The sequence below is a fragment of the Bubalus bubalis genome, chromosome 20 (assembly GCF_019923935.1).
Source record: "Bubalus bubalis isolate 160015118507 breed Murrah chromosome 20, NDDB_SH_1, whole genome shotgun sequence".
NCBI lineage: Eukaryota > Metazoa > Chordata > Mammalia > Artiodactyla > Bovidae > Bubalus > Bubalus bubalis.
This window is the reverse complement of record NC_059176.1, coordinates 36,340,072-36,362,121: the sequence shown is the minus strand read 5'-3', so window position 1 is coordinate 36,362,121 and position 22,050 is coordinate 36,340,072. Positions and strand designations below refer to the sequence as shown.

The 22,050-nt window shown below is 53.9% G+C and overlaps 2 long non-coding RNA genes across 2 annotated transcripts; one reads left to right on the top strand and one right to left on the bottom strand.

The window, feature by feature from the left end:
• The first annotated feature begins 92 nt into the window (after positions 1–92).
• Positions 93–2,757, top strand: LOC123330855. The gene is made up of 2 exons (XR_006547098.2): positions 93–1,599; positions 1,733–2,757. It is a non-coding gene; the product is annotated as an uncharacterized LOC123330855 (long non-coding RNA).
• On the bottom strand, positions 2,344–20,184 carry LOC102415612. The gene is made up of 3 exons (XR_326457.4): positions 18,640–20,184; positions 9,503–9,605; positions 2,344–2,479 (listed from the first exon to the last, which is right to left on the bottom strand). It is a non-coding gene; the product is annotated as an uncharacterized LOC102415612 (long non-coding RNA).
• Positions 20,185–22,050: the final 1,866 nt, after the last annotated feature.

Below are 22,050 nucleotides of genomic sequence, written 5' to 3'. Positions count from 1 at the left end.
AGGACCTGTCTTCTCTGTACGGCTCCGTGGGGGCAGCGACAGAACCTGGTTCCTGTAGGGTCGAGGGGAAGTCCTTGACCGCGGTCCGCCCTCCCACCGTGTCGCGTCGCACGTAGGCCTTAAAGACGCGACGGGGGCCCGACCCGCGGCGGACGGCGCGGAGAGCCCAAAGGTGGAGCCCCAACCTCGCCCGTGCCCGTCTGTCCCTTCCTGCGCGCCGGGAGGAGGGCATTGTTTCGCTGTCGCCTCCGTGAAAACCAGGCGGGGCTTGAGCGCAACGCCTGGCTCCGGGGCCCAGGAGGGCGCTAAAGATCACGGAGACTCGAGCAGACGGTCCCAACTACCGGTTATGTGGAAGAAGCAAATGAGACCTTATTCTTTGTGCAGGTTTTTTATTTTTTTTAAGCCATGGCGGCACACCCAAACCCCAGTGCAGGTGCACAGCAGTTTGAGCTGGTACCGGACAGTCTTGTACGCGGGGTCTCTGATAGGACGGGGTCTGGAAGAAAGGGGGTGGTGGTGTGTGTGTCCTTTTCCTAGAGCATCCTTGGAGGATGGCAGTAAGTGGACCAGCATTGTTTCTCAGTTCATAAGCTCCCCCCACCCCACCCCCACGAAAGAAAAGCCCTGCGCCCCGCCGCGGCCAGACTGGGCTGCAGTTTCGCCTGGAGAGTCTCGGTGAACCTTTCTACCGCGGCTCACCAAAGCCCTGCCCACCTACAGTTCCGCTCTCGGCCAGGGCGGGTTAACGAGGCCCTGTTTTCCAGAAGACAAAAGTGAGGTCGGGTCTTTGGGTTTGCAAGCGTGCACTCCCCGCCCCCGGGCTCTCGCTGGCGTCGCTAAGCGAAGCGGCATCTAATTGTCCCCGCGCCACGCCAGGGACACAGCATCCCTGCAGACCCCGCCCCTCCCCGGCAGACCACACCGCGGAAGCCGGGTACCTGCCAGCCTTTCCCTGGCCCAGTCCCGGTCCCGCCCCAATGAGAGCTGGGCACGCCCCTGACGCGAGGTTTAGCCTCCCCGCCAACCAAGGGTAGGAGCGGAACCGCCCCCTCGGAGTAAGGAGCTCTCCAGTGGCTAACCTCTGGCTCTTCTTTAAACTGGCGTCTGACGGCGTGGCTTGAGCGAGTGCTTAGTACCCCCAAACTCTCCACTAGTTCCACCATCCCTACTGGAAGTAAACAACCGAAGTTAAGCAAAAACGGGGTGCTTGCTACACTACTGCAGTCTGAAACCGGCTCCCGGTCCCCCTCCAACCAAATGCACCCAACTCCCCACTATAGAAATTCAGGAACCGCTTCTAGTGTGCAGTTGGTGCCCGAGAGCCCGGAAGCCTGCGCCCCTAGATCCTGCTCTTTTAGGAGTACGAATTGCCATTCTTGCCTGGGCCTCGAAGCTTGGCCCATGGCCTGTGGCCACAACAGCCAGGTTTCATCTAGGGGTTTCATCCACTCAGTCGCGGTGGGAGGACTCTGGTATCTCCTCCCACCTCTTCGTGTTGCCCGCAGATCCTGTGGTTCCTGGAAGCCGGGATCACATTGGCAACTGAGGGAGGAGCAGCTCAGAGAGGTTCCTGTCCCTAGCCCAGGCTCTGAGTGGGTAAGTCGGGCCCTCTTCGCACTAGCCCTCCTACCATGGAGAACCCAGGAAAAAGGCAGAGCTTTCTTTTTCAAAAGTAAAATAGAGGACCTCCCTGGTGACAGGGTGGATAAGAATCCGTCTGCCAATGCAGGGGACATAGGTTCAATCCCTGGTCCAGGAAGATTCCACATGTCTTGGAGCTAGAGCCAGATCTCTAGAACCCCAGAACTGCAACTACGGAAACCTGGGCACCTAGAGCTTTTGCTCTGCAAGAGAAGCCAAGCAATGAGAAGACCGTGCACCCCAAGGAAGAGCAGCCCCCACTCACCACAACTAGAGAAAGCCCAAATGCAGCAACCAAGACCCCAGCACAACCAAAGAATTAAAAAATAAGAAAATTCTTTTCTCTTTTCAATTTCTGGTTATACTTTTGGAGAGGGTTGGCATTATAATTTATTTTTTAACTTTTTCTTTTGTATTGGGGTATGGCCAATGAACAGTGCTGTGCCACTTTCAGGTGAACAACAAGGGATTCAGCCATGTATACATGTGTCCATTCTCCCCCAGCCAAACAGAATGTGGCTTTCTGGTAGCAGTATTGAAGGCAATGAACTTAAAGGAGGGCTTCCCAGGTGACTCAGTGGTAAAGAATCTGCCTGCCAACGCAGGAGACGCAGGAAACATGGGTTCAATCCCTGGGTCGGGAAGATCCCCTGGAGAAGGAAATGGCAACCGACTCCAGTATTCTTGCCTGAAAAATCCCATGGACAGAGGAGCCTGGTGGGCTAGTCCATGGAGTCACTCCCTCTTGAAAATCTTAAGTCCAGCAGCTGTCCTGCCTGAAATTCTACCTTAGAGCCTCATTCTTTTGTTTCTTTGTTCCTAAAAGAACTCGCACCTAGAGGAAAGAGAGGCAGAGTATCAGGCACTTGGAAAAAATAAAGTATGGGCAACTCCTTCACCCCTGGTTCACCCACCCACACCCCTTATTCCTCCAGTGCTGGATGGCTGAGACCTTGGCAATGGATGGCTGAGAAGCTCAGGGCCTGGGCCACCTGCAGAGACGATTCACTCCACATCCTCCACCCCTTACGTCCAAGCTCTTTCTCGAGCCTCAGCCCATGTGCCCGGCCAAGTCTTTTCTGTGCCACACCAAGGACATGCCTCTGCCCCGCACTCTGCCACTAGCCACCTGAGCCCCACAGCAACTCCAGCCCCTCTCATCTCCCTTGTGCCCCTCTGGGCTCTTGGCTCAGCTTACCTCTCTCTCCAGACCCCAGCTTTTCTGATCCCCTCCTTGTCCTGCTGTTCTTGCTCTGTCTGCCACATCCATCTTTGCCCTTTCCAGGACAGTTAATTCACCTTCAGGCCTTAGCCCAAGGGTCACCTCGGGAAAGCCTTCCTGGGAGTTCCCAGGGAGGGTCAAGCGCCCTTCTGTCTGCTCCCACAGCCATTGGTGGCCATGCTTTTCTCTGCGCTGGCCACACAAGCTCAACAGTCTGGCCCGTGCCACTCCCCACTGTGATAAATCCTCAGTCCTCACCCTCAAACCAAGCCAGGCAAGCTCAAGGTCTCAGTAAGGGCTGGGGGCTGCCCATAGAGAGTCCCTGCCTCTAAGTGGGAAAGACAGAGCACCCAGCCAGGGTGGAGTTATGGGTGCTGTGCCAGGGGGAGGTGGGGGCAGGAGCTGGTCCTCATGGTCCATTTTGAAGATGATTTGTGTGATGGTGAACCCGAGGGGGACAGCTGAGGAGGGAGCTATAGGAACCTAAGCCTGAAGTTGGGAGAGGAGAGTCAAGGAGTCTAGAAGGGAGAGGGCCTGGTGGGTGGAGGTACATCCAGAGCGAGGGCAGGTTGGGAATGTATGGGAGAAGTAGGCAGGTCAGTTGTGGGTAAGGCCCCCATCTTACAGTTGAAGCCATGAAAGCCAGAGAGGTGCTGAAGCAGGGACTTGAACTGAGGGCTTCTGACCCCCTATATCAGAGTTAAATATAGCATCTCCCCAAATGTTCCCTTGCCCCCTGCCACTGCTATACTCCCACACTAGGAAGGAGAGCAGCAGAGTGGGGGAACGTGGGCCCAGGTCACAGTGGACTGACTGACTGTCTGTGTGCCCTTGGGCAAATGAATCCCAAACTCTGAACTTCCACCCCCCCCACCCCAAACCCGGGAGGATCAAATGAACCCGCAGTTGTTCAGCATTGGCCAGGCCATAGTCAGCACTCACAGATCATGGAATCTGTTGGAACTGAGAAACTGTTCAGGAGGTTGAGGCTGGTGTTTATTTGAAATCTGAATCACCAGGGAGCATACTGGGCGAAAGGTTGGGGTTGAAGGGTTTAAGTGCCTGCTCAGCCCCAGGGCCTCAGTTTCCACATCTGAGGAAGGGCCTCCCCTCTGTCCTGCTGTTAGGACCCACGTAAGCAGAACCCCATGAACTGATGCCTGGCCTTGCCTGCTGTCCCCATCACACCCATCGCCCCTGGCCACTGGAGTGTGCTTGCCACTGAGCCCCACTGAAGGATGCAAGTGAATGTATGGGAGGCGGGCTTGGCAGTCTCTGGCGCCCCTGCTGAAGCCTGGCTGCTCTTTTCCTGGCAGGTGCTCAGACAGGGCCCCTGAGCAAGCCTGGAGGCAGAGAAAGGTGTGGTTGGCAGAGAGCAGGTGGCAGTGGGCCAAGCTAGCTGGCTGCCCACGGGCAGCACTGGAAGCCCGTCTGAGCAAGCACAGGTGCTGCAGAGCTGGGAATGTGAGCTGGGACTCAGCAGGGCCCAGTGAGCTGCTGGCTCTGAAGCAGAAGGTAAAACTCTGGTCGTCTCCCCCTGATCCTCCTTGCTGGTCCAGAGCCCCAAGCTCGCCTGAGCAAACAAACTCCCCTTACTAGACTGAAAACCCCAGAATGCTCAGGGCTGGGGCCCACATCTGATGTCATATTCTCAGGAAGAAATCTTGTCAGGGTCTAGGGCGTCCAAAGGAGACAGAGGAAAATGGTGTCCTCAGCAGGGCTACCATGTTGAATGTGTCATCTGTGAACAGACCCCTCGGAGGTGTCTGGTGCATTGCCTGCTGAGGCTGGGAGCAGCAGACAGATGCAAAGGATGGACTGGGGAACCTCTGCCCCTCCCCTCCCGAGGAGAGTAAGAGGGAGGGAGGTAGTTGGTTTTAGCTCAGTGGACAGGAGGGTTTCCCCAGAAGCCCAGGCACCCCTGGTGAAGCTTCAATCCCCAGGGAGGGAGAGAGGGTTATGCAAACTGAGGCTTCTAGGGGAGATATCCAGCATCCCTGCCCCATGGGAGCCACCTACAATGGCCTAGGTACCTAAGCCTCTAGTGGTCTGGGGGTCTCAGCCCACAACTGACCCTTCTAGAGCCATGGCTCCCTACCAGACCAGGAGGGACCCTGGGGACCCAGTTGACCTGCCTGTCAACTCTCCAGCATCCCACAACAGCATCCCCTGTATTTTTGCTGGAGCTCCAGAACCATGAGGAGCCGGGTGGAGAAGGGGATGTGTCTTGAGTCCAAATGGAGGTGGAGGGTTTCACATCTGGAGCTGGCAGTGACAACGGCTGGGCAGCTCCTCAGAGCCTCAGGGCACAGGTCCCTACTGGGCCCTCAGCTAGGCTTATCGCAGCTGGTGGGGTAAGCAGGGCCTGCTTTATCAGGGGCTACAGACACTGCCCTGCCGGGGGTGGGGGATGTGTGTGGTGAGGCTGAACCTGCCCTCTCCAGGGGTTGGTGCTGCCTTCAGCCCTTCCCCTCCACTCCCCCACCAACCCAGCAGGTGGAATGCTCTGTGGCCTGGAGCAGGAGAGGCACCAGCTGTAGGAATCACAGGGACAGAGGAGTGGAGGAGGCCAGACAAGGACACAGAAGACAAGTGATGGTGCCAGGAGATGGCAGAGGGTGGAGTGGCAGAGGATGGGCAGAGTCCCTTTTGTTCCCACTTTCCTGCTACTGCAGACAGAAGTGGAAAAGGCCCAGCTGTGTCTGGACCGGATGAGCCCGACTGTTGGATGAGCCAACAGTCCCCTGGCCCTGGGGGCCCCTGAGGTAGTGATGACCAGAGGCCCCCTTCAAGTGGGAGCCTGGTATGGCCCTGAACACTAGCCCTCCTACACCTTCAGCCCTCCCTCTACTTCATTCCCAGGTCTTCATTCTTGGAGCAGTAGCTAGGGAAGGAGGGTGGTACAGGAGATGCTGGACACCCTCTCCCTACATTTGGGAAGACGTGACTCCTCTCCAGGTTCAGATGGGAAAACAGTCGAGAGGGCAGGGAAGAGCTTGTTCAGGGTCCTAACAGTGGGTCTGAAGACTGGGAGGGGCCCCTAGACTGAGTGTACCTGCAGGAGATGCTGGTACTAGGCCAGGAGCCATGGTGGGATGGCCTCAGGGCCCAGACAGAGTCTTGATGGGGGCAGCTGAGATGTCTGCATGGGCTCAACTTTCCTGCAGAAGCCGCTGTTGATGCTCACCCTGGGGGGCCACAACAGGGAACTTGTCAGCCCTGCAGGGAATCCAGATACTAACTCAGCCAGGCTGTGCCCACCTGTGCTGAGGCAGAGAAGCAGGGGGGCCTGGGCCCTGTCTTTGGGGATCCTGAGGTTGAGGGGCCCTAAGGACACCATGGAAAAGAATGATCAGGAGGGATAGCTTGGAGCAGGGTCCCCACACAGCTCTACTCTGGTGAGCACCATTCACATTGTTCAGTTCAGTTCAGTTCAGTCGCTCAGTCGTGTCCGACTCTTTCCGACCCCATGATTCGCAGCACACCAGGCCTCCCTGTCCATCACCAACTCCCGGAGTTCACTCAGACTCACATCCATCGAGTCGGTGATGCCATCCAGCCATCTCATCCTCTGTCATCCCCTTCTCCTCCTGCCCCCAATCCTTCCCAGCATCAGAGTCTTTTCCAATGAGTCAACTCTTCGCACGAGGTGGCCAAAGTACTGGAGTTTCAGCTTTAGCATCATTCCTTCCAAAGAAATCCCAGGGCTGATCTCCTTCAGAATGGACAGGTTGGATCTCCTTGCAGTCCAAGGGACTCTCAAGAGTCTTCTCCAACACCACAGTTCAAAAGCATCAATTCTTCGGCGCTCAGCCTTCTTCACAGTCCAACTCTCACATCCATACATGACCATAGGAAAAACCATAGCCTTGACTAGACGAAACTTTGTTGTCAAAGTAATGTCTCTGCTTTTGAATATGCTATCTAGGTTGGTCATAACTTTCCTTCCAAGAAGTAAGCGTCTTTTAATTTCATGGCTGCAGTCACCACCTGCAGTGATTTAGGAGCCCCAAAAAATAAAGTTTGACACTGTTTCCACTGTTTCCCCGTCTATTTCCCATGAAGTGATGGGACCGGATGCCATGATCTTTGTTTTGTGAATGTTGAGCTTTAAGCCAACTTTTTCACTCTCCTCTTTCACTTTCATCAAGAGACTTTTTAGTTCCTCTTCACTTTCTGCCATAAGGGTGGTGTCATCTGCATATCTGAGGTTATTGATATTTCTCCCAGCAATCTTGATTCCAGCTTCTGTTTCTTCCAGTCCAGTGTTTCTCATGATGTACTCTGCACAGAAGTTAAATAAGCAGGGTGACAATATACAGCCTTGACGTATTCCTTTTCCTATTTGGAACCAGTCTGTTGTTCCATGTCCAGTTCTAACTGTTGCTTCCTGACCTGCATACAGATTTCTCAAGAGGCAGGTCAGGTGGTCTGGTATTCCCATCTCTTTCAGAATTTTCCACAGTCTATTGTGATCCACACAGTCAAAGGCTTTGGCATAGTCAATAAAGCAGAAATAGATGTTTTTCTGGAACTCTCTTGCTTTTTCGATGATCCAGCGGATGTTGGCAATTTGGTCTCTGGTTCCTCTGCCTTTTCTAAAACCAGCTTGAACATCAGGAAGTTCACGGTTCACATATTGCTGAAGCCTGGCTTGGAGAATTTTGAGCATTACTTTACTAGCGTGTGAGATGAGTGCAATTGTGCGGTAGTTTGAGCATTCTTTGGCATTGCCTTTCTTTGGGCTTGGAATGAAAACTGACCTTTTCCAGTCCTGTGGCCACTGCTGAGTTTTCCAAATGTGCTGGCATATTGAGTGCAGCACTTTCACAGCATCATCTTTCCGGATTTGAAGTAGCTCAACTTGAATTCCATCACCTCCACTAGCTTTGTTCGTAGTGATGCTTTCTAAGGCCCACTTGAGTTCACATTCCAGGACGTCTGGCTCTAGGTGAGTGATCACACCATCGTGATTATCTGGGTTGTGAAGATCTTTTTTGTACAGTTCTTCTGTGTATTCTTGCCACCTCTTCTTAATATCTTCTGCTTCTGTTAGGTCCATACCATTTCTGTCCTTTATCGAGCCCATCTTTGCATGAAATGTTCCCTTGGTATCTCTAATTTTCTTGAAGAGATCTCTAGTCTTTCCCATTCTGTTGTTTTCCTCTATTTCTTTGCATTGATCGATGAGGAAGGCTTTCTTATCTCTTCTTGCTATTCTTTGGAACTCTGCATTCAGATGTTTATATCTTTCCTTTTCTCCTTTGCTTTTCACTTCTCTTCTTTTCACAGCTATTTGTAAGGCCTCCCCAGACAGCCATTTTGCTTTTTTGCATTTCTTTTCCATGGGGATGGTCTTGATCCCTGTCTCCTGTACAATGTCACGAACCTCAGTCCATAGTTCATCAGGCACTCTATCTATCAGATCTAGGCCCTTAAATCTATTTCTCACTTCCACTGTATAATCATAAGGGATTTGATTTAGGTCATACCTGAATGGTCTAGTGGTTTTCCCTACTTTCTTCAATTTAAGTCTGAATTTGGTAATAAGGAGTTCATGATCTGAGCCACAGTCAGCTCCTGGTCTTTTTCACATTGTAGGTCCACTGAAACAGCACCCTCTGCTGGTGGGCATTGAGGAACTGTCCAGCCTTAAATCATTTGGTCCAGAGTCGAAGCCTGGAGTTCTGAGAAGCCTCCGTGGGCTGTGATGGTCAGAGGAGGGCCCTGGAAGGGTTGAGTCTCAGAGGATGTGGAGGTCAGGAACCCAGGAGGAGGGAGCTGAAGGGGTAAAGGCCCAAGGGCTAGCCTGAGCAGACAGATCCCAGGCAGGGGAGCCCCTCACCGGCCCTGAGGCTGAATCATGACTCAGGGCAGAGTGGGGGTCTACACAGGTGAACAAGAGACTCTCAGAGGAACTGGGCCAGGGCCACCAACATCTAGGAGCCTGCTTAGAGCAGCTGCGAGGTGAAAAGACAGCCTTGTGTGGCCCTGGAAGCAGAGCATGTCTGGCTGCTTGGGGAGAAGTTGCTGCTGCTAGCCGCACTGGGGGCAGCCCTGGGCCAGGAGGCTGGCCCACCCCTCAGTGTCCAAGCTGGGCTGGGGTAGGGGGTGCTGTTCTCACACTGGTGGGATGGCCTGTGGGCAGGAGGTGGGCCAGCCTCTGTCACCACGGGTAAAGGAGAGGAGACTAGAGTCCCAAACCCCAAATCATGTGGCCAAGGCCAGATGCCCTTTCCCAGGTATTAATACTCCTGGATACCACATTCTGGATCATTCTTGGGAGCATGTGGGAAACCTGTCAGTGCCAACAAGTCCTGGATCCCCTCCTCATGGCTGAGCCCCACCTGCCAACCTAGGGCTAGGCCAGAGGGAGGTGAGGTAACCTTAGCTGCTGAGCTCAAGTCAGGATGCTTGGGAGTGGAAGTGCTCAGGACAGAGGGCTTCATGTGTGCGGGGAGGCGTCATGGAGCTGTCTGCCCCACTCCCCATCCCCGCCATCAGAACATAGTGAGAACATCCATGCAACTGGGACAGCAATCACTGAACATAGGTGAAAACGAGGTGATCTGAGGTCCATGCGGCGCCCAGACCGCCCCATCCCTACCACCAGCACACTCCAGGTCTAGCAGGTACCTGTGCCCTCAGGAAAGAGTTGCAGGAGGAAGAATCACATCCCAGGCTTCACGAGAAGGTGGCTGAGTACTGGAGGGCATGCTGACAGCACAGAGCAGCGGCCCTGAAATTTACAGAGGAAGAACCGAGAGGCTTCAGAGGCAGAATAAGGTCTGGCCTCCCCGGGTCCATGCAATCTGTCCACCCCTTTCCTCTCCCTCTCCATTCTCATCTCCACCGTCCTGTCTCTCCCCTGGCATGATGAATCTCTTCCCCCTTCTCAGGATGCCCCTGGCTTTGTCCTCCACTTCTTTCCCTCTGTCTCTTCCTCGTCACGCTCGTGCTCTGCCATTCTCTGCTCTCTCATGCAGCGTGCATGCACTAACCATGCACTACATACGTGCCCTCTCTCATACACAGAAGAATCGAAGTCAGAGCAGACCACTCCCTGCCCCCCAAAGCTTGTGGTATGGGAGGGGGCACACATCAGGCAGGCAGTTAGAATTTAACATGCCTGATGAGGGGAGAGGCACTCTGAGAGCTGCGGGTGGGGCGGCAGACAGCAAAGTCTTCCCCAGAGAAGGGGCTTCTGGGCTTCAAAATCTTCACTGAGGGATGACTAGGCATCTTCAAGGAGCAAAAGAAAAAAGGGCATTTCAGGACTTCAAAGGGTAGTCCAGAGGTTAAGACTCTGAGTGCAATCCAGGGGGCGTGGGTTTGACCCTTGGTTGGGGAACTAAGAGCCCACATGCTATGAAGCATGGCCAGAAACCTTTTTATCTTTTTAAGAGCATTTCAACAAGAAGGAAGAGCTATTGAAAAGGCCCAGAGAGGAGAGACATGGAGCTGGGCGTGTTGTGAATAGTCCCTGATCCAGATGAAAAGTGGAGTGAGGAGTTGCTGTGAAGGTGGGGCGGGGCCAGAGCATGGGCTTGGGGGTCCCAGGCCCTGTCCACTTGACTTCCACTCCAGCTCCTCCTGGGGGTCCCAGGCTCTGTCCACCTGACTTCCACTCCAGCTCCTCCTGGAGGGGGCCTCTTCCTGACCAGCATCCTCCCTTAGTCTCCTGGCCAAATGCACACGTGCACAGGCGGACAGACAGTGGGACACGTGCACATACCAAGACACACCTCAGACACTCACCCAGAGACACATGCACATCGTCCCAGATGTGCGCACACACAGACACAGAGCAATAGAGACAGACGTTGAGGAGACGGCTGAGAGCCACGGGGTGGAGCACTGTAAGGACCCGGATGGGATGTGTGCTGTGCAACAGGACCCTGACCAGAGTCGCTCGACTGCTGTGACTGAAGCAGAGGGACAGGGGGTCTCAGCCGCAGCGCTGAGCTGGCCTCAGGCCCCAGAGAAGGTGGCTGTGCTGTGTGCTGTGCTTAGTCATTCAGTCGTGTCTGACTCTTTGCAACCCCGTGGACTGTAGCCCGCCAGGTTCCTCTGTCCATGGAGATTCTCCAGAAAAGAATACTGGAGTGGGTTGCCATGCCCTCTTCTGGGGGATCTTCCCAACTCAGGGATCGAACCCAGGTATCCCGCACTGCAGGCAGATTCTTTACCGTCTGAGCCACCAGGCAAGCCCCAGAGAAGGTGGAGTTGGTCTAAATCAGTGGATCTCAAACTGGGGTCCAGAGCTGGGCTCTGGGAGGGCTAAAGGAAGGAATTTTGCAGTACCAGTTCTGCCTCCGCACGTGTGTACAAAAAAAAAAAAAATCTCTGCTTTTGTCTGTTTCTCAGCCCAGATTACTGAAGGCCAGAGAGGTCTCCGTGGGGGCCTGGAGGGACTCTCCTCTTTATGGGGCGTGTGGTGGCCCATGTCCAAGAGAACACAGTGACCGAGGGCTGGGCCCTGTGGGCAGATTCAGGCTCTGGGAAGGAAGGAGACAGACCCTGAGGAGCCACGTGCAAACACTATGCGGATGGCCTGTAACCAGTGTAGATGTGGGCCCCAGCGCGAGGGTCTCCCAGCCTCGTGCCTATGTCCTGTGATATCCCCCTCTCTCCAGTCCCTGGGAGCCCCTCCAATGACTCACCTGTGAGTGAATGTGAGCCCCAGGCCCTGTGCTTGTGCAGAGGGGGTGACTTAGAAGTTGGTCCTGCATCGTGGGGTCCTGTGTGGAGCAGCCAATGGGCCAAGCACAGCAGGGAGAGGGGCAGCAGCTGGACAGGGGCTGCCGCTGCTCCAGCGGCTGGCTGCAGGGGGCGCAAGGGGCGCCTGGGGCCTCCAGCACTCTTCAGCTCTAGTCCCACCCCCCACCTCAGGCTCCTTCCACCCTCCTCTTCTCAGAGTCTCTACCTCAGTCTGTCTTCCTTTTCAATCCCAGGATTCTGTGGGCTTCACCATCCCCCAAATAGAGCTTAAGAATCCACCTTCCAATGCAGGGGACACAGGTTCGATCCCTGGTCAGGGAACTATGACGCCACATGCCACAGGGCAACTAAATCCGTGCACCACAACAATAAAAGCCCAATTAGGCAAAAAAAAAAAAAAAAAGACTGTGGGCTATGGAACCTGACCACTAGCTCATTAAATCCTGACCCCACATTACACTATTGTGTGCCCACATTGTGTACGCCACCTCTCTGGGAAGTGAAGTGAAGTGAAAGTTGCTCAGTTGTGTCTGAGTCTTTATGACCCCATGGACTATAGTCCATGGAATTCTCCAGGCCAGAATACTGGAGTGGGTAGCCTTTCCCTTCTTCAGGGGATCTTCCCAACCCAGGGATCGAACCCAGGTCTCCCGCATTGCAGGCGGGATTCTTTACCAACTGAGCTACCAGGGAAGCCTCTTTGGGCCTCATCTGTAAATATCAAGAAGAGTAATAGTTTCCTCCCTCAGCAGCTGGCTGTGAGGGTTAAACTGGACAAGCCTGTAAAAGGCTCGGTGCTGTGCTGGACACGTGGCACATGGTCCTAATACGTTAGCTGCTATTGTTACACTTCACTACTACTAGCGTTACTTCACGCTCCTGCAGGCCTGGCCGCTTAGAGGCAGAAGTCCCCCTTCTGAATCAGGGTCCCTTTAGGGCCAAAGAGCTGCCATGGGGCTTTGATCTTACATACCCTCTGCGTTAGCCTGTTAGGGCTGCCACCCTCCCTCCTAAGTTGCTTCACTTGTGCCTGACTCTTTGTGACCCTATGAACTATAGCCCGCCAGGCTCCTCTGTCTATGGGATTCTCCAGGCAAGAATACTGGAGTGGGTTGCCACGTCCTCCTCCAGGGGATCTTCCCGACCCAGGGATCAAACTAGCACCTCCTGTGGTTACTGCATGGTAGGCAAATTCTTTACTGTTGAACCCCGGGGGAAGCCCCAAGAGCTGCCATAACCCAGTACAAGGTGGGACTTAACCTACAGAAACTTGCTGTCTTAGTGCTGGAGGCTGGAGTCTGAGATCAAGGTGTCAGCAGGGTTGGTTCCTTCTGAGGCTGTGAGGGGCCCTCTGTTCCCACTTCTCCCCCAGCTCCTGATGGATGCTGACAATCTTTGAGACTCTAGCTCATAGAGGCATCACCCCAGCCTCTGCCTTCATGTGAACAAGGCACTCTCTCTGCACCCGTGTTTTCAGATTTCCCCTATTTATAGGGTTGGATCCCTAGGTCAGGAAGATCCCCTGGAGAGGAAATGGCAACCCACTCCAGCATTCTTGCCTGGAAATCCCATAGACAGAGGAACCTCTTTGGCTTACAGTCCATGGGGTTGCAAAGAGTCAGACACGACTGAGTATCTGAGCACAGCACAGGGCCCACTCTAGTGAGCTCATTTTTAATTTACTTCCATACAGACCCCAACTCCAACTGAAGTCCCACTCTGGGGCACTGGGGGTTAGAATGCAAACACCTTTTTCTTTCGGGGGGCACAGTTCAACCCATGACACCTTCTAATGTGCTTCCTGCTACCTTCTTTTTAAAATCTTTTTCATTCTTCTTCTTCCTTTTGTTTAAAAAAAAAAATTGCTTATTTGGCTGTGCTGGGTCTTAGTTGCAGCAGTGAGATCCAGCCCCCTGACCAGGGATGGAATCTGGGCCCTGTGCACTGGGAGTTCGGAGTCTTCGCCCTGGACCACCAGGGAAGTCCCCCTGCTGTCTTCTTGCTGGGTGGGTTGGATGTGACTTGGGATCTTGGGGACCCAGATGTTCTTTGTCTTGTTTTTCCCCTCCTTTAATTCCAGGACACTGACACAGCTGCAGAGGCTGGCATGTCCCCAGGAGGGGCCACGTAGTGAGCCCCCAGACACCTCATCCACATAGGGGTGGGGGAGGCAGATTGGGGTCCAGGTTGGAAATTGGGCTTCTCTCTGCATGCCAGGCCCTACCCAGATGGAGGAGCCTGTGTGGGGGTGTCTGTTGGCATTAAAGGATGGGGGTGAGGTTCCTCTCAGATGGGGCTGCAATCTGTCCTTCCTTGCCTGGCCCTGGTTAGTGACAGGAGCAAGATGCAGGCTTTGGAGAAGAAAAACAACCAGAGGGCTGCCAGGATCCAGGTGGAAAATGGAAGGAACTGGGAGCTGTCCAGGGTCAGGGGAAGAGGGGCCCATCTGGAGTCAGGACTCCCAAGAAGCCCTTCCTGAAGACCCTAGAGTCTTCCCCAAGCCAGAAACCAGGGACCTGGTACAAAAAAGCAAGCAGCCCCAGCTCTGTCATAGGGACTAACCCCTTCCCCTCACGGGGCCTCAGATTTTCTGTCTGTATAATAGGTCCCAAACTCCCTGTCCGGGCCTCTGTAGAGCTAGGGGCTCAGGTCCAGGGTGTGGAACCTCCTGGGCTGAGGCAGCCCTTCTGCTCACAAATGGACAAGGGCTTCGCACTCCAGGCTGAATGGGATGACTGGGGGCAGGAGCGGGACTCCGGGTCTAGCTGGCCCTGGAAGCTGCAATGAGAGCTACTAGGGGCAAGGGTCCGTGCCCTCAGGTGAGCGTGACCTAGGTCTGCCCACACCTGAGGACAGGAATGTGAGAACCGGGACAGTGCGGCCGGCCAAGAAGGGAGGCCAGCAGCCCAGGTGTTCCCGAGTCTTCCGCACATGCCCCCTTCCCACAGGCGCAGGCCCCACCCAGCAGAGAACCCAGGCGACCTCCCAGAGTCTGTGCAGGCAAGGTGGGCTCCAGGCCTGTTGGAGGTCTGGGCCCAGCTTGGCTTCTCTTTGGGGACCAGACTGGCATTTACTGAGTGGGCACCAGCAAAGCCCGCTCCCCTCAGCCTCCAGTCCACTGTCTGTGGGGCAGGCCATTGTGGAATCCTCCCTGGGTCTCTTGGCAGCAGGCTTTCAAGAACACAGAGATGGGTTGTGGCCTGCTGGCCTTGGACAAGCCCTCTGCTGACTCTGGACTCAGGTCCCCATCTGTGCACTGGGAGTGGGCTGGCAGGACTCAGGGGTTCTGGCCTTTGGTGATACCATGACCCTATGTGGTTTACCATTGGGTTGCTGTCCCTCGGTCATGCTCTCTCCAACTCTTTATGGCCTGCTTCCCAGTGGAGTGGCCCACTAGCCTTGGTTGGGTTAATGAGGTTCAGAATGGGATGAGGGCAAGGGGCCAGGGTCCTGCCGTCCCCACCAGGCCCCAGGTGCTGCCAGAGCCGAGGCCCACAATGGAACCCAAGGAGTGTCCAGGGTGGGCCCCCCCAGAGACAGAGAGGAGAGCTTGGGAGCAGGCCCCCACCCACCCTCACAGAAGGTGACGGCTGGCCTGGCTGGTCCTGGCTGCCCTCCCTCAGGCTGGGGATGGGGCTGGAAGTAGGGCCTCCCAGACAGAGGATGCAATGGTGTGGGCCAGGCCCTCTAAGACAACCCTGGGTCCTTGTGCCCAGGAAACAGAGGGTCTGGGAAAGAGGCCAAGGCCACCCAGGAGGTGAAGGTAGGGTGATCTCTGGAGGTGGCGAGAAGAAGGCTTGTGCATCAGAATCAGGATGTCTCCAGTGAGGGCCAAGATCTGAGCCTTGGGGCCCTTGCTCCATCTTGGGGTGGCCCTGGGTGGGGACCAGGCACTCAGTCCTCACTGGCACAAAGCAAATGCCTCAGGGTCAAGGCTCTGTGGGCCCGACCTGGTGCATAGGGACTGCATGCGGGGAGACGGGGAAGGATATGGAGACTGAAGGGGATTAGGGACTTGGGCTTGCCCTCAGGCAGCTCTCCGGTGGGGTGGAATCAGTCATACAGGAAGCACTGAGGGAGTATCACCCATCAATATTTTTGGATTCAGGGAAATTTTTAGTCACTGAAAAATTTGGAGGGGAAGAAAACTGACCACCACCAACTGACTAGGTTAGCATGAACAAGTCTGCCTTCTCTAAACCTCTGTTTCTTCATCTGCAAAATGGGGATACTGATAGTATCTACTTCAAAGGAAGATATTAGGATCACACAAGACCTGGGGCACCGTGCCTATTTCTGGTGCCCCTGAGCTTCTTTATACCTGGGGTCCAGTTTGGGTATCAGTATTAAGGTCATAAAACCAGAGACAGACCCAAGATCAACTGTGTAGGGGGGCTTTAGCCACATAATCTATCCATTGTCCCACCAACAAGGCATTGTTCCCACTTCTTACTAAGTTCAGGAAACAATCGGATATAATGAGCAGCCACCAATGACAGACAATGTAGCATGTTCACAGCCTGGAGCTTACGTACTGTTCATGCTTGGATACCGCACTAACAGTGATCGGGCCTCATCCTTATGACTCTGCGTGGAGGAGCTGGGTGAAGGCTCCCGTCCTTTGCCTCAGCTGCTCTCTGGGGATCCTGAGCAAAGCAGGGCAGGTCCATCAGTGGACCCTCAGGCTGGGAACTGTGTCCTCAGGAAACAGGAGCTGATGCAGCTCCGAGCATCAAGGGCTCCAGTGCTGGGAAGACAGGCACCTCCAGCCAGCTCTCAGCTGAAGGCATCATTTGGGGATTCTCCAGAGGGGCACTCCCTACCTCTCTGTGCGATCCAGGCCCAGTTTCTCTCTCTGCCCTTGTCTCTCCATCTGCAAACTGGAGGGAGAATCAGGGGCCTGAAGGGTCCTTCCAGTGTGGGCCTTGGCTAGTTCACCTGGCTTCCTCAGCTGCCTGGCCTTCATACCTGGTACCTGCCCTGCCCCTGTGCCCTCTGTTGGGGGAAGCCTCTGCCTTATCCACTCCCAGACCTCAGCCACAGCCCTGGAACCACAGAGGAGAGGAGTATCTCAGAAAAGCTGGCGGCCAGGGCCAGTGCCCAGGCTGGGGAAGAAAAGTGGTGCGGAGACTGAGGCCCAGAGCCACCAGGGAACAGGTTCACAGCCTCGCCCTCCAGCACACGATTGAGGTCAGCCCCCGGCCCAGCCCCAGTAAGCCGGGCAGTCCTAGCACAGAGGATCTGGACTGACAGGCCTCAGGAAACCAAGGAGCGGGGACAAGGACTCTTGGGGAGAGGGGAGGACCCTGTGGCTATGCCTTTAGCTCCCAAGGACAAGCTCTCTGTCAGTCTATTGTAGGTAGCTACAGTCAGAGGCTGTCTTTGTCCCCTACCTGCCATGGGGCTTGCAGTGCTCATGTGGCATAAGGTTCCTGACTCTTCGTGGGTGGGACTGCCTGGCCCTTTCCCAAAGGGACCCTGTGGCTCAGAGTAGAGCTGGGCAGGGAGTGGCCAGTGGGGATGCTGGGATCCTTGTGGGGCTTTGGTGGCTCACTGATTGCCCCTGTGCCAGCTAGGACCCTCTAACTCACTGCCTTGGCACTGGGCTTTTGACTTTTCACAGTGAGTTTTCATTTACTTGTGCTCTACAGTGTCCATTTCACAGACAAGGAACTGCCCAGAGAAGGGCAGTAACTTGCCTGAGGTCACACAGCAAAACAGCAGGTCAGCCCCCTGGTTCCCTAACCTGTCCCGGAAGGGTGGTTTCTTATTTCACACTGTCTATTCTGAGCTTGAGAGCAGGGCCACCTTCAATGCCCACGGGCCAGACCGCTCAGGATTACATCCCCCTCGAGGTCATCTGGCTGTTTTTTCTTTTTCTGAACTTCCCTCCCTACCTTCTTATATTCTTCCTTCTCTCAAAGAGCTCTGTCAGCTGGGCCACATGCCCCCAGAATCTTCCTCGATGCCGTCACTGAACACTCCAACCCCATCAACTGCCTTAAGTGAAGCAGGGTTTTGCTGAGAGGGACTCTGGCAGGGTGACAGGACAGAACATCTCTGGGATTGTTACCCCAGCATCGTCCTCTGCAAAATGTTCTCTGCCATCCCTGACATAAACAGGCCACTGTGGGGGCTGTCAAATTCTCCATTGAGAGATCCAGCACTGGATACCGAACCCAACTGAATCAACGGTCTCCTTCCTAGGGCCGCCTGACTTGGGACAAAACAGTAATCCATCCAAGGCTGAAGACTGGACACATAAAACTAAACTGGGGACCCTGCTTTTCTCTGTGGAAAAAGCTGGATTTCAGTAAGAGCAAATGGAGCTGACAAGTCCCAGAAAGTTAAACTGGGACAGAGAGATTTTGCTTCAGCCCAAGGGGTCTCGGGCTTCCTTAGTGGTTCAGATGGTAAAGAATCCGCCTGCAATGTGGGAGATCCGGGTTCCATCCCTGGGTTGGGAAGATCCCCTGCAGGAGGGCATGGCAACCCACTCCAGTATTCTTGCCTGGAGAATCCCCATGAACAGAGGAGCCTGGTGGGCTACAGTCCATGGGGTCGCAGAGTTGACAGACTTAGCGACTAAGAACACACACCAGGGGGTCTCATGCATGCAGAAGACATAAACTTGACCTTTGGTTTGGTCCTCTCGTTTTGCTCTGTAGCTCAGGCAGCAGGTTGGGCTGGTCTTTGGGAGGGCAAAAATACCTTCCATGGGCAGTGCTTCTGGGTTCCAGACCCTTCCTGGGGCCAGCCTGAGGTCCCACTGCCCTAGGGCTCCTCCACACATTCTGGAGTCGGACAGTAAATACCCATCCTTTCTGCTCACATGGACCTTTTTGGATCCCTTACCAGGGAAAACACCGTCAATGCCTCCAAACCAGAGGACTGCCCCCTGTCCTAAAGGTCCTCCCTGGAGGCCGAGCATTGCCCTCCACTGGCTTATCTTAGACCCGGCTCCGGCTTGTTCCCTCGGCACAGACCACCCCACCACCCTTGGCCTTCTTGTGTGTCCCTGTGTCCCGGCTGCTGCGGAGCTTTGTACTCACCGTCTCCAAGCGCAGACGGTGGCCCCACGCTTCCCAGTCCTGCTGGTCTGGTTGGTTCCCTCTCCCCTTCCTTCCGGCTGTGGTTACAAACCTTCTCTTCCAGAAGCCCCAGGCCACCAACTCCTCCTTCTCTGAGGGCAGTAACTTGCACTCCATTTCTCAGGGACGCGGGAGGAGACGCAGTCTGCGCTGGGGGACTTCCCTCCTCTCGCCCAGCGACTTTCCCAGTCGCCCCGCCCCCTCGCCCCATTGGCTGCGCGGAAGGCACATACCCAGCCCTGGCCAATGAGGTGAGGGAGGCTGCGGCTAGTGGCCGGGAAAGCTGGTCCCCGGGATGCTGGAGTCCCTCAGGTGATTCCCTGCTGTGCGCGGCGTGGGGACGATTGGGCCAGAGCGATAATCAGACCCACTCTCTACGGTCTGCTTCCTTCTCATCACCGCGCTGGGTTACCCCGGCCCTAAGTGAAAAATGCACATGAGGGAGAGGTGGGACAACTGCGTTAAGAGTCTGTTCCCAGTCTGCCGTTCACTACATGTGACCTCGTGCACATTTCTGCCCTTTAGTTTCTTCATCCGCAGAATGAACAAAGTCACTGCCTCACACGTCTGTGGGTTTAGTGTTACATGAGACACTTGAGTACAGGGTGCTTTGCCTTGCTCGTGGTTAGGGCACAGACCCTGGGTTCCGTTACCACTGACTGCTCCTCTCTCCGCTCTGGGACCTCATTGCTAGTTACTCAGCCTCTCCGTACCTCCCGTCTCATATACGTGTAGAGGAGCAAACGAGCTAATTCCTGCAAAGAACTTAAAAGCACACCTGGCCCACACCAATGTTCAGTAATTGGGACTTTTACAGCCTCCTTATCACTGCCAGCTACACACATCCCACGTTCTGGGGCACACGTGCAGATTTCCTCTGGGGTACAAATCTGGTAGCAGAATTGCTGGGCCCCACGCCATGTTCATGTTCCACTTTGCTAGGAAAAGCCAAAGTGTCTTTCAGAGTTAGGCTGATTTACACTCCCCTCAGCAGTCTGAGAGCTCCCATAGCTCTCCATCTTGGCCTGGTGTATTTTTTTTGGCCATACTAGGTCTTCACTGCTGCTGGCGGGCTTTCTCTAGTTGCCGCGATCAGAGGCTACTCCTGCGGTGACTTTTCTTGTTGCAGTGCTCACACTCCATAGTGTAAGGGCTCCATAGTTGTGGTGCAAAGGTCTAATTGTCCCTTAGTGTGTGTACTCTTCCTAGACCAGGGATCAAATGTCCCTTCTTTTGGACCACTGGACCATCAGGGAATACAAGGCCTGGTATTTTAAGACTACAGCTTGTGACAATCTGATGACAGTGAATGTTTTTTCTGTATGTTTCCCTGATCACTGATGTCCAGTCATTTTATTTCCCCTTCTGCAGAACATCTGTTTATGACTTTGCCCCATCTGCTCAATTTTTCTTTTTTGCTTTTGTCTTTAGTTCAGTTCAGTTGCTCAGTCGTATCTGACTCTTTGCAACCCCATGGACTGCAGCACACCAGGCTTCACTGTCTATCACCAACACCCAAAGCTTGCTCAAACTCATCTCCATCCAGTCGGTGATGCCATCCAACCACCTCATCCTCTGTCATCCTCTTCTCCTCCTGCCTTCAATCTTTCCCAGCATCAGGGTCTTTTCCAGTGAGTTAGTTCTTCGCATCAGGTGGCCAAAGTATTGGGAGTTTTAGCTTTAGCATCAGTCCTTCCAATGAATATTCAGGCCTGATTTCTTTTTTTAATTGGAGGCTAATTACTTTACAATGTTGTGGTGGTTTTTACCATACATTCACATGAATCAGCCATGGATGTACATGTGTTCCCCATCTTGACCCTCCCTCCCCATCCCAACCCTCAGGGTCATCCCAGTGCACCCGCCCTGAGCACCCTGTTTGATGCATTGAACCCGAACTGGCGATCTATTTCACATATGATAATATACATGTTTCAATGCTATTCTCTCAAATCATCCCACCCTCACCTTCTCCCACAGAGTCCAAAAGTCTGTTCTTTACATCTGTGTCTCTTTCACTGTCTCGCATATAGGGTCATCGTTCCCGTCTTTGTAAATTCCATATATATGCATTAATATACTGTATTAGTGTTTTTCTGACTTAATAAGGGCCTGATTTCCTTTAGGATTGACTGGTTTGATCTTAAGACTGCTTTTATCTTAAACATTTTAAAAAAATTCTGACCACTACTCCTTTGTCAGTTCTGTATTGCAAGTATCTCCTGCCAGTTTTTTATTTTTTGGTATCTTTTGATGAACTTTTTTTTTGGAGGGTCTAGTTTGAAGAACTCTTCTTTTCTCAAGGTCTTAGATATTCTCTCTCTCTCTCTCTCTCTCTATATATATATATATTTTCCCCCCCCCCCCCCCCCCCCCCCGTTAATTGAGAGTGGAATGGAACTGCAGGCCTGGTGCCTTGTTCTTCCCAGATTCTCCATTTCTCACTGGACCCTTATTCAGCTGCCACTTCTCCCTCAATGTCACCTCACATTCACTCCATGCTGTTTCTATTTCAATGTCTTTGGACCATGCTGCTTCTCATCTGGTGGCCTCCTCCTGTAACAGGCCCGCTGAATCTCCTCCACATGGCAGCCCTGTGATGTGTCACTGGAAGTTGTGACGTGTTATCCCAATTATGGGTAAATAAGTAAAGTACTAAAGGGTTGGTTATTTCTTTCAAAAAATTTTTTTTAAATATCAGAGAGAGGTTCGAGACTGTCCCAATGTCACTCTCATTTTCCAGCACTTCAAAATGGCAGAGAAAGGTCTCAGACAGGCGAGGTGTCTGTTATGGATGGAGGAGGACAATCACAAACCTGCCCAGCGCTTTACCTCTCTGCCCGTTTCTCTTAGTGTTGTTAGTCCTCTCTGCCTGTTCTCTTAGTGTTGTGCCCATAGGATGTGCACTGCGGTAGAGAAAAATGCTGAGCAGCCTGGGTCTAGGCCTAAGTTTCAGTGGCAGTGTCCCAGGGTGTCCACATCTACAATGTCTCCCAGTTCCAGGTCACCCTTCTAGAAACGCCTCTAAGCCTATGCCCTCCTCAAAACATGGCAGTAGTGTCCTGATGCTGAGGACAGTGCCCAAATCCCTCAGCCTGGGCTCCATCCTGGCCCCAGCCACACTTTTGTCTACCAGTACTATCCAGTTCCCCAATGCCAGATCCTTTGATACCACATGGGTCAGTTCGTCCACTTTTCCTCATGTCTTGTTTGCAACTTCATTCTTCCTGCTGAAATGTCCTGTGGTGTTGCAATTCATGGGGTCGCAGAGAGTCGGACACGACTGAGCTACTGATCTGATCTGATCTGATCTGAGGAAGCCTTCCAGGGATTCCCTAGTGAGCTGCTCCAGCATTTATCTGCCCATGGGTT